The 15106-nt window shown below is 42.9% G+C and overlaps 1 protein-coding gene across 1 annotated transcript in view; it reads right to left on the bottom strand.

Annotated features, from left to right (window-relative positions):
- The window catches only part of LOC126353786 (uncharacterized), a 461839-nt gene that overhangs the window by 276929 nt on the left and 169804 nt on the right, over nt 1-15106 (bottom strand). The window lies entirely within an intron of this gene.

Below are 15106 nucleotides of genomic sequence, written 5' to 3'. Positions count from 1 at the left end.
GTACTAAATATTGCTGTTTTCTCTCTGAATGGGATAGCCGAGATCGTGCATCTCATTACAGTAAACATGAATGGCCGACCAGAAAATCTCTTCAACCAGGTATAAAGAACATTAAGAGCGAACCTTCAGTAGACCCTATAAAGATTCTCATCCCACCCTTGCACATAAAGTTGGGTCTCATGAAAAACTTTGTTAAGGGAATGACGCCTTTAAGTACTTAAGGCAAAAATTCCCTTACTTAAATGGTGCCAAAGTAAATGTGGGCATCTTTGTAGGCCCACAGACTCGAGAGCTTTCAGAGACCATACTTTTCATGGAATCATACAAGGTGATGAGATGCATACATGGGAATGTTTTAAGACAATCCGTTTAGAGTACTTAGGGAACAAACGAGCAATAAATTACAAGGCGATTGTAGATAACATGTTGGCATCTTATGGAAAGCTTGGTTGCAACATGTCATTGAAAATGCATTTCTTACACAGTCACCTTGATTTCTTCCCCAAAGATTGTGGTACGGTAAATGATGAACATAGGAGCGATTTCATCAAGATATTGCCACATTTGAGAAGAGGTATGCAGGAAAGTGGAGTTTAGCAGATTACTGCTGGACTGTCATAAGGGGAGTTACCGAGTATGTGCATAAACGTCTAGCCAAGCGAAAACGGCCATCCTCTGAATTTATCTCTGAAAAAAAAAAAAAAAATGTAATAGTATATACTGTACATAAGGACATTTAAAATTTGTAATCATTTATATAATTTGTGGCCAGTTAATTTATATATTTTCTTTGGCGCTTTACATAGTTCTGGTACAAAGTAGACTTACAAAGTATTTTCATTCATTTTTTCTTAATATTTTACTTTTGTACTTACAGAATGGTAATGAAATATATCAATGCATAACACATTAATTTGTAATGCTGAATCTTGGAACTAGAATGCATATTTAGTTAGTCAGTTAGTTACAAAAAAAATGTATATTACATTTTTTAAAAATATGTATGAAAATGATGATTTTGTATAATTTTGTACTGAAATAAACACAAGTAACTCACAGTCATGCCATTTACACACTTTCGCTTCAAATTTGTTGTTCAGTGTAACTGGTTATTAGCGTCTCAATTAGACAATGAGCTGACATTATTTATTTCGCAGCATGATGAACGTAGTGGAATCATGAGAAATGTTTATACGGATTGTAATTCGTGCTCTGCAAAAGTATGTGCCTGAGGTGTACACATTCCGCTTTTAACCTGCCCGTGCTTGCCCGTTAGCCAGTCAGGGAAGCTGCCGCACTTCAGCTGCGGAATGGACAGATTGCTTTACTCCCATCCAAACCAAGCTATGACCAACCCAAGCAGGCGAGAAAAAGATTTGCTTACCTGCCATATATTCATTTTATGTCTTTGTAGGTTAGAAAATGTTGGATTTTATTTCTCCTTTTTCCCTTTTCGGCGAATTTCGGGCTCTTTTATTTACCTCAGTACGAAAAGTTTTTTTTATACCTTCGCCCTGTTTCGATTAGTGCTGGCTATTCTTAATTTGAGCCATCATCAGGCCACCTCAGATACATGCCTTCCGTAGTAAGCTGAATCATCTCTGAAAATCGAGATCCTCTGCACCTCAGAACCTGAAGATGTCTATTACACTGCAACACCAACTAAAACAAGGTTTTGGAACTCTAGTTTCTGGAACATTCGGCTGTTTCAGCAAATATGACTCGAGGTAGACCAATTTAATTAATTTTTCCAGCGTCTGTGTTGTGATATCTCTGAATTTATTCTAAGTAGCCAAAATACATCATTCTAAATTCCCCAAATGCATTTAGCTAACACGAAGTACGTCTCTTATATTGTTGTTGTTGTTGTTGTTGTGGTCTTCAGTCCTGAGACTGGTTTCATGCAGCTCTCCATGCTACTCTAACCTGTGCAAGCTTCTTCATCTCCCAGTACCTACTGCAACCTACATCCCTCTGAATCTGCTTAGTATATTCATCTCTTGGTCTCCCTCTACGATTTTTTCCCTCCACACTACCCTCTAATACTAAATTGGTGATCCCTTGATGCCTCAGAACATGTCGTACCGCCGGCCGCGGTGGTCTCGCGGTTCTAGGCGCGCAGTCCGGACACGTGCGACTGCGACGGTCGCAGGTTCGAATCCTGCCTCGGGCATGGATGTGTGTGATGTCCTTAGGTTACTTAGGTTTAAGTAGTTCTAAGTTCTAGGGGACTGATGACCACAGCAGTTGAGTCCCATAGTGCTCAGAGCCATTTGAGCCGTTTAAGCCATGTCCTACCAACCGATCCCTTCTTCTGGTCAAGTAGTGCCACAAACGTCTCTTCTCCCCAATCCTATTCAATACTTCCTCATTAGTTATGTGATCTACCCATCTAATCTTCAGCATTATTCTGTAGCACCACATTTCGAAAGCTTCTATTCTCTTCTTGTCCAAACTATTTATCGTCCATGTTTCACTTCCATACATGGCTACACTCCATACAAATACTTTCAGAAATGACTTCCTGACACTTAAATCTATACTCGATGTTAACAAATTTCTCTTCTTCAAAAACGCTTTCCTTACTCTTGCCAGTCTACATTTTATATCCTTTCTACTTCGACCATCATCAGTTATTTTGCTCCCCAAATAGCAAAACTCCTTTACTACTTTAAGCGTCTCATTTCCTAATCTAATTCCCTCAGCATCACCCGACTTAATTCGACTGCATTCCATTATCCTCGGTTTTGCTTTGGTGATGTTCATCTTATATACTCCTCTCAAGACACTCAACACACTGTCCATTCCATTCAACTGCTCTTCCAAGTCCTTTGCTGTCTCTGACAGAATTACAATGTCATCGGCGAACCTCAAAGTTTTTATTTCTTCTCCATGGATTTTAATACCTACTCCGAATTTTTCTTTTGTTTTCTTTACTGCTTGCTCAAGATACAGATTGAATAACATCGGGGAGAGGCTACAACCCTGTCTCACTCCTTTCCCAACCACTGCTTCCCTTTCATACCCCTCGACTCTTACGACTGCCATCTGGTTTCTGTAGAAATTGTAAATAGCCTTTCGCTCCCTGTATTTTACCCCTGCCACCTTTAGAATTTGAAAGAGAATATTCCAGTCAACATTGTCAAAAGCTTTCTCTAAGTCTACAAATGCTAGAAACGTAGGTTTGCCTTTCCTTAATCTTTCTTCTAAGATAAGTCGTAAGGTTAGTATTGCCTCACGTGTTCCAGTATTTCTACGGAATCCAAACTGATCTTCCCCGAGGTCGGCTTCTACCAGTTTTTCCATTCGTCTGTAAAGAATTCGTGTTAGTATTTTGCAGCTATGGCTCATTAAACTGATTGTTCGGAAATTTTCACATCTGTCAACTCCTGCTTTCTTTGGGATTGGAATTATTATATTCTTCTTGAAGTCTGAGGCTATTTCGCCTGTTTCATACATCTTGCTCACCAGACGGTAGAGTTTTGTCAGGACTGCCTCTCCCAAGGCCGTCAGTAGTTCCAATGGAATGTTGTCTACTCCGGGGGCCTTGTTTCGACTCAGGTCATTCATTGCTCTGTCAAACTCTTCAAGCAGTATCGTATCTCCCATTTCATCTTCATCTACATCCTCTTACATTTCCATAATATTGTTCTCAAGTACATCGCCCTTGTGTGGACCCTCTATTTACTCCTTCCACCTTTCTGCTTTCCCTTCTTTGCTTAGAACTGGGGTTCCATCTGAGCTCTTGATGTTCATACAAGTGGTTCTCTTATCTCGAAAGGTCTCTTTAATTTTCCTGTAGGTAGTATCTATCTTACCCCTAGTGAGATAAGCCTCTACATCCTTACATTTGTCCTCTATCCATCCCTGCTTAGCCATTTTTCACTTCCTGTCGATCTCATTTTTGAGACGTTTGTATTTGTTTTTGCCTGCTTCATTTACTGCATTTTTATGTTTTCTCCTTTCATCAATTAAACTCAATATTTCTTATGTTACCCAAGGATTTCTACTAGCCCTCGTCGTTTTACCTACTTGATCCTCTGCTGCCTTCACTACTTCATCCCTCAAAGTTACACATTCTTCTTCTACCGTATTTCTTTCCCCCATTCCTGTCAGTTGTTCCCTTATGCTCTCCCTGAAACTCTGTACAACCTCTGGTTCTTTCAGTTTATCCAGGTCCCATCTCCTTAAATTCCCACCTTTTTGCAGTTTCTTCAGTTTTAATCTACACTTCATAACCAATAGATTGTGGTCAGAGTCCACATCTGCCCCTGGAAATGTCTTACAATTTAAAACCTGGTTCCTAAATCTCTGTCTTACCATTATACAATCTATCTGAAACCTTTCAGTATCTCCAGGGTTCTTCCATGTACACAACCTTCTTTCGTGATTCTTAAACAAAGTGTTGTCTATGATTAAGTTGTGCTCTGTGCAAAATTCTACCAGGCGGCTTCCTCTTTCATTTCTTAGCCCCAATCCATATCCACCTACTATGTTTCCTTCTCTCCCTTTTCCCACACTCGAATTCCAGTCACCCATGACTAATAAATTCTCTTATATTATGTTAATGTAAAAAGTACATGTCTGAAAGGAGAAGCTTTTCTTTCATACTAACTTTTCTTCGCACTACGTTACATACCACCAGAATGTGGTTGGTTTTTAATTCCACTGAGCTATATTTTTTCCTGTTTAAATCAATGTTTGCCCTAAATTTAGAAAGTCTATGTACTGCTAAGTAGTCTCAAATGCTTAGCACACTTTTCAACACACTTGTCGGACAATGAGCTTTTTTCCTCTTTAAAGGTATTTATGGAGCAAGAAAACTGCTGGTCAAAGTTATAGACATGTCGTAATATACCGAGGTTGCCGAAAGAGTGTTTGGTAATTTTTTACGTGTGAGACAACTACCGATTTATTTGAAGCTGCCTCATAAACAAAAAAATGTTGAAGTGTCTGTTAAATCTTATGGGACCTAACTGCTAAGGTCATCAGTCCCTAAGCTTACACACTACTTAACCTAAATTATCCTAAGGACAAACACACACCCATGCCCGAGGGAGGACTTTAACCTCCGCCGGGACCTCATAAACACACGGTAACATTTCACCTACGGGACTGGCCCCTGTTTCGTATATATTCAGTCATTTTAAATTTCTCGTCAATCTCCTATAAGTTTGGTGTGTTTATTTTGCAGCTGCAGGAGACTACCTACGCCAGCATACGATGGATTGATTGCGTAACCTGTTGTCGGGTGCAGCAGGCAGATGCTGAACGGGTCCCGTGAAGCTCGCCAGGCTTGCGGAAACGTACTTTGCCCTGCTTTAATTAGTGTGCTTTAGTAAACATGTACTCTTATGTCTCCGTTGCGGAGGGTTAAGCTGTCTTAACGGCTGCGGCGGAAATAGGGGTAGGCGGGCTGGAAGGAGAATTAGTACAATTTGTACATCTCTAGTATGTGCCCAACAAATGGATTAAGGACGGAAAAGAGCCACCGTGGTTGAGCAACGAAATTAGGAAAATGCCAAGGAAGAAAAGGATGCTGCACTCTCGGTTCAAAAGAAAACGCGAAAATGACAAGAAGCAATGGTTATCAGACGTTCGTGCGTCTGTAAAATGATCTATGAGCGTAGCATACTATAGTTACCTTGAGAAAATTCTGGTCCTTTGTAAAATCGCTAAGTAGATTTAAGGCTTCTCCCAAGTTACTCATTGGCCAATCAAGTGTGGCAATAGAAGATAGGAAAAGGAAAGCCGAAGTTTTAAATTTCGATTTTAAGAAATCGTTAAAGGAGGAGAATCGTACAAACATCGTTCAGCCTTCAAACTGACTCCCGTATGGACGACATAGTAATAAGCATTTCTGGCATAGACGAACAACTGAAAGATTAGAAAACAACTAACTCGCTAGGTCCGGATGGAATTCCAATTTGGCTTTACAAAGAATACTTACGGCATTGATACCTTTCTTAGCTTGCATTTATCGTGAATCTTTCGCTAAGAGCCAAGTCTCAAGCGACCGGAAAAATGCGCAGGTGACTCCTGCATGTAAGAAGGGTGAAAAAACTGACCCACAAAATTACAGACCAATAGTTACAAATCTTTAACATAATGAAGAGCTTCAGCAAACGTGAATTGTTCAGACAATAAGAAATTCAGCTTTCAGTTGTAAGATAATTTTTTTTACCGGTGATGAGGCACGAGGATCTACATTTGCTGAACATTTTGTCCAAATGGCCCATGCTCCCGAGCCTCTAAAAGATGTAGAACTTTTGCATAATGAAGTCAAAGGATGTAAGTTAGACACCCTTGAGGAAATTGCAAATTTTTAAACATCTTATTACTGATAGAGATAATTTACGTAATGATCAGCTGCAATTAAAAAATAGAAATTACACTCCTGGAAATTGAAATAAGAACACCGTGAATTCATTGTTCCAGAAAAGGGAAACTTTATTGACACATTCCTGGGGTCAGATACATCACATGATCACACTGACAGAACCACAGGCACATAGACACAGGCAACAGAGCATGCACAATGTCGGCACTAGTACAGTGTATATCCACCTTTCGTAGCAATGCAGGCTGCTATTCTCCCATGGAGACGATCGTAGAGATGCTGGATGTAGTCCTGTGGAACGGCTTGCCATGCCATTTCCACCTGGCGCCTCAGTTGGACCAGCATTCGAGCTGGACGTGCAGACCGCGTGAGACGACGCTTCATCCAGTCCCAAACATGCGCAATGGGGGACAGATCCGGAGATCTTGCTGGCCAGGGTAGTTGACTTACACCTTCTAGAGCACGTTGGGTGGCACGGGATACATGCGGACGTGCATTGTCCTGTTGGAACAGCAAGTTCCCTTGCCGGTCTAGGAATGGTAGAACAATGGGTTCGATGACGGTTTGGATGTACCGTGCACTATTCAGTGTCCCCTCGACGATCACCAGAGGTGTACGGCCAGTGTAGGAGATCGCTCCCCACACCATGATGCCGGGTGTTGGCCCTGTGTGCCTCGGTCGTATGCAGTCCTGATTGTGGCGCTCACCTGCACGGCACCAAACACGCATACGACCATCATTGGCACCAAGGCAGAAGCGACTCTCATCGCTGAAGACGACACGTCTCCATTCGTCCCTCCATTCACGCCTGTCGCGACACCACTGGAGGCGGGCTGCACGATGTTGGGGTGTGAGCGGAAGTCAGCCTAACGGTGTGTGGGACCGTAGCCCAGCTTCATGGAGACGGTTGCGAATGGTCCTCGCCGATACCCTAGGAGCAACAGTGTCCCTAATTTGCTGGGAAGTGGCGGTGCGGTCCCCTACGGCAGTGCGTAGGATCCTACGGTCTTGGCGTGCATCCATGCGTCGCTGCGGTCCGGTCCCAGGTCGACGGGCACGTGCACCTTCCGCCGACCACTGGCGACAACATCGATGTACTGTGGAGACCTTACGCCCCATGTGTTGAGCAATTCGGCGGTACGTCCACCCGGCCTCCCGCATGCCCACTATACGCCCTCGCTCAAAGTCCGTCAACTGCACATACGGTTCACGTCCACGCTGTCGCGGCATGCTACCAGTGTTAAAGACTGCGATGGAGCTCCGTATGCCACGGCAAACTGGCTGACACTGACGGCGGCGGTGCACAAATGCTGCGCAGCTAGCGCCATTCGACGGCCAACACCGCGGTTCCTGGTGTGTCCGCTGTGCCGTGCGTGTGATCATTGCTTGTACAGCCCTCTCACGGTGTCCGGAGCAAGTATGGTGGGTCTGACACACCGGTGTCAATGTGTTCTTTTTTCCATTTCCAGGAGTGTATGTACATAAAATCTCTGGCGGACAGAGTGGATAGCAACCTGCGGTTGTTTGCTGATGATATTGTGGTGTATGGGTAGAAGTCGAAGCTGAATGACTGTGAGAGGATACAAGATGACTGAGACAAAATTTCTAGTTGGTGTTATGAATGGCAGCTGGCTCTAAATGTAGAAAAATGTAAGTTAATGCAGGTGAGTAGGAAAAAAAAACCTGCAGTGGTCGAGTACAGCATTTATAGTGTGCTGCTTGAGACAGTCAGGTCCTTTAAATATCTGGGCGTAACGTTGTAGAGCAATATGAAATGGAACGAGCATGTGAGAACTGTGATGGGGAAGGCGAATGCTAGACTTCGGCTTACTGGGCGAATTTTGGTATGTATGGTTCATCTATTAAGGACACTGCATATGTTACGATAGGGAGACCTATTCTTGACTACTGGTGGAGTGTTTCGGAAACGCACCAGCTGGGATTAAAGGAAGACATCGAATAAATTAAAAAGTGGGCTGCTAGAACTGTTACCGGTAGGTTCGAACAACAAACCAGTGTTACGGAGATGTTTCGGGAATTCAAGTAAGGATCCCCGCAGGGAAGGCGACGTTCTTTTCGAGGAACACTATTGAGAACATTTAGAGAACCGGCGTTTGAAGCTAGATGCAGAACGATTGTACTGCCACCAGTATACAGTTCGCGCAAGGACCAGTAACAAAACACTTCAGAAACTAGGGTTCATACGGAGGCATGTACACTACTGGCCATTAAAATCTCTACACCACGAGGATGACGTGCTACAGACGTGAAATTTAACCGACAGGAAGAAGATGCTGTCATTTGCAAATGATTAGCTTTTCAGATCATTCACACAAGGCTGATACCGGTGGCGACACCTACAACGTGCTGACATGAGGAAAGTTTCCAACCAATTTCTCATACACAAGCAGTAGTTGACCGGTGTTGCCTGGTGAAACGTTGTTGTGGCGCCTCGTGTAAGGAGCAGAAATGCGTACCATCACGTTTCCGACTTTGATAAAGGTCAGATTGTAGCCTATCGCGATTGCGGTTTATCGTATCCCGACACTGCTGCTCTCGTTGTTCGAGATCTAATGACTGTTAGCAGAATATGGAATCGGTGGATACAGGAGGGTAATACGGAACGCCGTGTTGGACCCCAACGGCCTCGTATCACTGGCAATCGAGATTACATGCATCTTATCCGCATGGCTGTAACGGATCGTGCAGCCACGCCGCGATCCCTGAGTCAACAGATGGGGACGTTTGCAAGACAACAACCATCTGCACGAACAGTTCGACGACGTTTGCAGCAGCATGGACTATCAGCTCGGTGACCATGACTGCGGTTACCCTTGACGCTGCACCACAGACAGGAGCGCCTGCGATGGTGCACTCAACGACGAACATGGGTGCACGAATGGCAAAACGTCATTTTTTCGGATGAATCCAGGTTTTGTTTACAGCATCATGATGGTCGCATCTGTGTTTGGCGACATCGCGGTGAACGCACATTGGAAGCGTGTATTCGTCATCGCCATACTGGCGTATCACCCGGCGTGATGGTATGGGGTGCCATTGGTTACACGTCTCGGTCACCTGTTGTTCGCATTGACGGCACTTTGAACAGTGGACGCTACATTTCAGATGTGTTACGACTCGTGGCTCTACCCTTCATGCGATCCCTGCGAAACCCTACATTGCAGCATTATAATGGACGACCGAATGTTGCAGGTCCTGTACGGGCCTTTCTGGGTACAGAAAATGTTCGACTGCTGCCCTGGCCAGCACATTCTCCAGATCTCTCACCAATTGAAAACGTCTGGCCATTGGTGGCCGAGCAACTGGCTCGTCACAATACGCCAATCACTACTCTTGATGAACTGTGGTACCGTGTTGAAGCTGCATGGACAGCTGTACCTCTACACGCCATCCAAGCTCTGTTTGACTCAATGCCCAGGCGTATCAAGGCCGTTATTACGGCCAGAGGTGGTTGTTCTAGGTACTGATTTCTCAGGATCTATGCACCCAAGTTGCGTGAAAATGTTATCACATGTCGGTTCTAGTATAATATATTTGTCCAATGAATACCCGTTTATCATCTGCATTTCTTCTTCGTGTAGCAATTTTAATGGCCAATAGTGTAGATTGTCGTTTTTCCTTCGCTCTTATTACGAGTGAAAGATGAAAGGAAATGACTAGTGGTGGTACAGGGTGCCCTTCACCACGCACCGCACGGTAGCTTGTAGAGTATGTATATAGATGTAGATGTAGATCGCCTTATTTGGAAGTCAGGTTACGATGGAGGGGGGTGAAGGGGGCATGTGATAGATCGCCTTCTATGAAAGCCAAGAGGTGATAGAGGGGTGACCATGTGATGCTGTGGTCTGCCGAGAGGTGATTTGGACATTGTGCTGCGTGATTGGGCACGAAAGGAGAGGAAGAATGTGTGGTCCCTTCCATTATGAGCAGCGGACAGTGCTGGACGACGAAACGGTGTGCATATGAGAAGGCGAGAGAGGCGCAAACACTCTAACGGACGTGTAGGATCCGCTAAACAGGCAACGCGGCAACGGATCATTTAATTCTTTCCGCTGACTCAAGTAGCACGCACTTCATCATCCACATACCCGGAAATTTAAAAGAAATCAAAATCCCCAAGATTGGCAAAGTTTTACAGAAGTTCGAAATATGGGGCGTACTTCAATGTGAGATGCTTTTAATAATTTCCATAACGAAATTGTGTCTCGAAATCTGGCAGAAACCCAAAGAGATTCTGATCATACATAAAGCTCACCAGTGGCAAGACGCAATCAATACCTTGACTGTTCGATAACAGCGGTGTAGTCACTGATGAAAGTGCCACTAAAGCAGAGTTATTAAACACGATTTTCCGAAACTCCTTCACCAAAGAAGACCAAGTAAATATTCCTGAATTCCAATCAAGAACAACTGCCAAGATGAGAAACATAGATGTAGATATCCTCGGAGTAACGAAGCAGCTTAAAGAACTTAATAAAGGCAAGGCCTCCGGTCCAGATTGTATACCAGTCATGTTCCTCTCAGAGTATGCTGATAAAATAGCTCCATATTTAGCATTTATATACAAACACTCGCTCACAGAAAGATCCTTACCTAAAGACTGGAAAATTGCTCAAGTCACACCAATACCCAAAAAGGGAAGTAGGAGTAATCCGCTGAATTACAGGCCTATATCACTAAAGTCGACTTGCAATACGGTTTTGGAACATATACTATATTCGAACATTATGAAGTACCTCGAAGAAAACGATTTATTGACACATAGTCAGCACGGTTTCTGAAAATACCGTTCTTGTGAAACACAACTAGCACTATATTCTCATGAAGTAATAAATGCTATCGACAGGGAATGTCAAATTGATTCCATATTTTTAGATTTCCAGAAGCTTTCGACACCGTTCCTCACCAGCGTCTTCTAACCAAATTGCGTGCCTACGGAGTATCGCCTCAGCTGTGCTACTGGATTCGTGATTATCTGTCAGAAAGGTCACAGATCGTAATAACAGATGGAAAGTCATCGAGCAAAACAGAAGTAATATCCAGCGTTCCCCAAGGAAGTGTTATAGGCCCTCTACTGGTCCTCATCTATATTAACGACATAGGAGACAATCTGAGTAGCCGTCTTAGATTGTTTGCAGATGATGTTGTCATTTACCATCTTGTAAAGTCATCAGATGATCGAAACGACTTGCAAAATGATTTAGATAAGATATCTGTATAGTGCGAAAAGTGGCAATTGACCCTGAAAAGGAAAAGTGTTAATTTATTCACATGGGTACTAAAAGAAATGCCGGCCGCGGTGGTCTCGCGGTTCTAGGCGCGCAGTCCGGAACCGGGCAACTGCTACGGTCGCAGGTTCGAATCCTGCCTCGGGCATGGATGTGTGTGATGTCTTTAGGTTAGTTAGGTTTAAGTAGTTCTAAGTTCTAGGGGACTAATGACCACAGCAGTTGAGTCCCATAGTGCTCAGATCCATTTGAACCATTTGAACTAAAAGAAATCAGCTAAATTTCGATTAAGCGCTAAGTTACACTAATCTGAAGGCTGTTTATTCAAATAAATACTTAGGGATTACAATTACAAATAACCTAAATTGGAACGATCACATAGATAATATTGTGGGTAGGGCAAATAAAAGACTGAGATTCATTGGTAGAACACTTAGAAGGTGCAACAGGTCTACTAAAGAGACTGCTTACATCACGCTTGTCTGCCCTATTCTGGAGTATTGTTGTGCGGTTTGGGATCCGCATCAGACGGGACTGACGGATGACATCGAGAAAGTACAAAGCAGGGCAGCTCGTTTTGTACTATCGCGAAATAGGGTAGATAGGGTGACAGAAATAATACGTGAATTGGAGTGGCAATCATTAAAACAAAGGCGTTTTTCGTTTAGATGGAATCTTCTCATGAAATTTCAATCATCAGTTTTCTCCTCCGATTACGAAAACATTCTGTTGGCACCCACCTACATAGGGAGAAATGATCATGACGATAAAATAAGAGAAATCAGGGCACTCATAGAAAAATTTAAGTGGTCGTTTTTCCCGCTTGCCTTTGTAGAGTGGAAGGGTAGAGAGACAGGTTGAATGTGGTTTATTGAACCCCCTGCCAGGTACTTTATAGTGAATAGCAGAGTAATCACGTAGATGTAGATGTAGATATAGATAGAAATCATACGGGTACAGGGCATATCAAGCATTCAGCTAAACAATTTTGTAAATTCATGATCAAGTGTCAGTTTCTGTTTGTATAACCTCCTTCATAGTAAATGCTCCTTTAGTTAGAGGAAACACTGAAACAAAGCCCTCCATTCTTACTTTCCATTTAAAATATGTGTGACACCACCACCAGTGCCGCCGCCGCCACCACCATCACCACAACACCACCACAATACCACCATCGTTTATGATAGCTCTAGATGATCGAATCATCAGAGACAGTGTCATACGATATTAACTTGATGTCTTATGAGGGTGATTAAGTTTCTTCCAGTATGCCTATCAACTGTCGAGTCAGGTTGTTCCGTATCCTCCGAAAGTTACACACTGCAACATGAGTGGGTGTCAGAAGACAGTAAATAACGCCACATGTTGGAACGCATAAATGTGTGCCCTAAAGTCTTTCTTTTTGTAGGAAGAACATATTATCATTAACGTTTAGAAAAAGCCAGTATTGTGTGCATATATGTCTTTCTTTTTCCTTTAATATTCTCTGTGTATGAAGGGAGAAAAGACCTCACACAATTAATGGATATTCAGTGTAATGTAACAGTAATCGTTTTCTGTGATCTCGTACTGGAAATTTATCGACCGCCAGCGATACTGAAATGGTCTCACGCTACAACAGTAAAAACTTTAGGATTTTTCTCTCGTTTTTGAGAGAGCACAACTTCAGACTCACTCTTGTTTTGTCTTCTTCTGTCGGTTGTCGCAGCGAACAAACATATTATGTAAGTTACAACTAAAGTAGCTATTTGCTAGTTTAGAGTAATTAAACTAAATCTGTTTAGAACTTCTGCAATTATTTTATAGTTACCTAGTTTTAGTGCTGTTAATTACATGCATTTTGTTACTTTTAAATATATTTCAGGAGAGGAGTCGGCAGACGGTTGTGAAGAGACGTAAAGCCACAACGCGTATTGCGTTCAGTCATTAGTTTGTCGTTGTTCATAACATTCAGCGACCCTGAGATTAAATGCCAATCATTTCAAGGCACACTGCATTTAGTTCATGCTAGAGATATTACGAATGATTCGGTCATTCGTCTCTGAACAATGAGGCTCTCGGTCTTTGCCGATGTCAGACACCAGCCCCGGTTTTAATAACTAGATGGTGGTTGGAAAGAAAGCCAGATCAGGTATCCCTTTTCTAATGTCACTTTACTGAGTTCATAGCTTTCCTTTCCGTGTGTTAATACCAGGTAGAGACTACGGTCCACTTCCTATTTTTTCAACCACCTTAAATGATGTTTTTCTCTTTTTATCCTCTCAGGCAATCATGGTCACAGTAACAGTGGACCCAATATTTCTTATTTAGTCCAGCTCAGCGTCTCCTTGAGAAACTTACTTAAGGCTCAAGTGAGAGTCAGTACAAGAAGACAGTGCCGGAAGGGGAGTAGTAAGGACAAAGTGCCAGCCCGCCCTAGGCCACAAACACAGAGAGAGAGAGGCTAATGATGATCACTACTTGCACAATATGATTTCATAATCAGGAAACTGTGATAATAAACAAGCCATCAGCATATTCATCATTTTTGCTATCAAACTTATTTATAGTTCCTGTAATTTTCGATTGTGATTTAACCTATTAACACGAACTTTGAGAGAAAAGAGAATTATTTTAATTAAAATGTCGAATCAAAAACATCTCCTGCCATCTATATTCCCAATTTTATTTTATTTTCAGTACCAGTTTCTGCGATACACTATGCCATCTTCAGGCCTCCTTCGTTCATCACTTGCAGGCAAGTGCCAGTAATGAATGAAGAGATCGCGTTGTTAAAAAGAAGTCTACCGATAGCAGATATTGTGTGTAGGATGCCTCCTAAAAGTGGGTGAGGGAGGCTGAAGATGGCTTAGTTAGTGTATCGCCGAAACTGGTAGCAAACATGAAATGAAATTGGAAATATAGACGGCTGAAGGTGGTTAGAATTTCACATTTTATATTGAACAGCCGAGAACCCGCATCTATCCTACATAAAGATGAACATTCAGAAATTAGATTAATTATTCCAAAAGTACCAAGAAACCGAAATCTATAAACAGATTTCGCCTGATTTAATTTTGAGAAAAGTAGTTAATATACTCAAAATAGCTGCCCCTGTTAAAAATTCTTCGTGTTTTAAGCGGCCCCTTCTTTTTCCTTGTGGAGGCGGAGGAATACAGTGAAGATCGCTTTTCCCGTGGTTGGTACTGAGCCAGAATGTGAAACCTTTGCTGGCAAAAGACGCCGTCAGTTCCCTGTGTCACAGCAGGTAGGCTTTGGCTCCTGCACTTCCACTTAGTTGGCAATGGCCCCATTTTTTTGGGGTCGGAAACTCAGTAGAGGCCTGGCGCCTCCGAAGCTATAAAAGGTGGGACCGGCGCCGACTCAGCCGCATTCAGTACGGATGAACTGATCCACGGCAGGCGTATTATGCTACAAGCACTTTCCGTCTTGCAGTTAGTAACAGTCTATCTGTTCATCACCTTGGACAGAACGTAGCAGTTGACTCTCGCGCACGCACGGCGCCTCATTCGGACAG

This window comes from Schistocerca gregaria, chromosome 3, assembly GCF_023897955.1.
Source record: "Schistocerca gregaria isolate iqSchGreg1 chromosome 3, iqSchGreg1.2, whole genome shotgun sequence".
In the NCBI taxonomy this organism is placed as follows: Eukaryota; Metazoa; Arthropoda; class Insecta; order Orthoptera; family Acrididae; genus Schistocerca; species Schistocerca gregaria.
The sequence above is the reverse complement of the archived record's forward strand: the minus strand, read 5'-3'. Positions and strand labels throughout refer to the sequence as shown.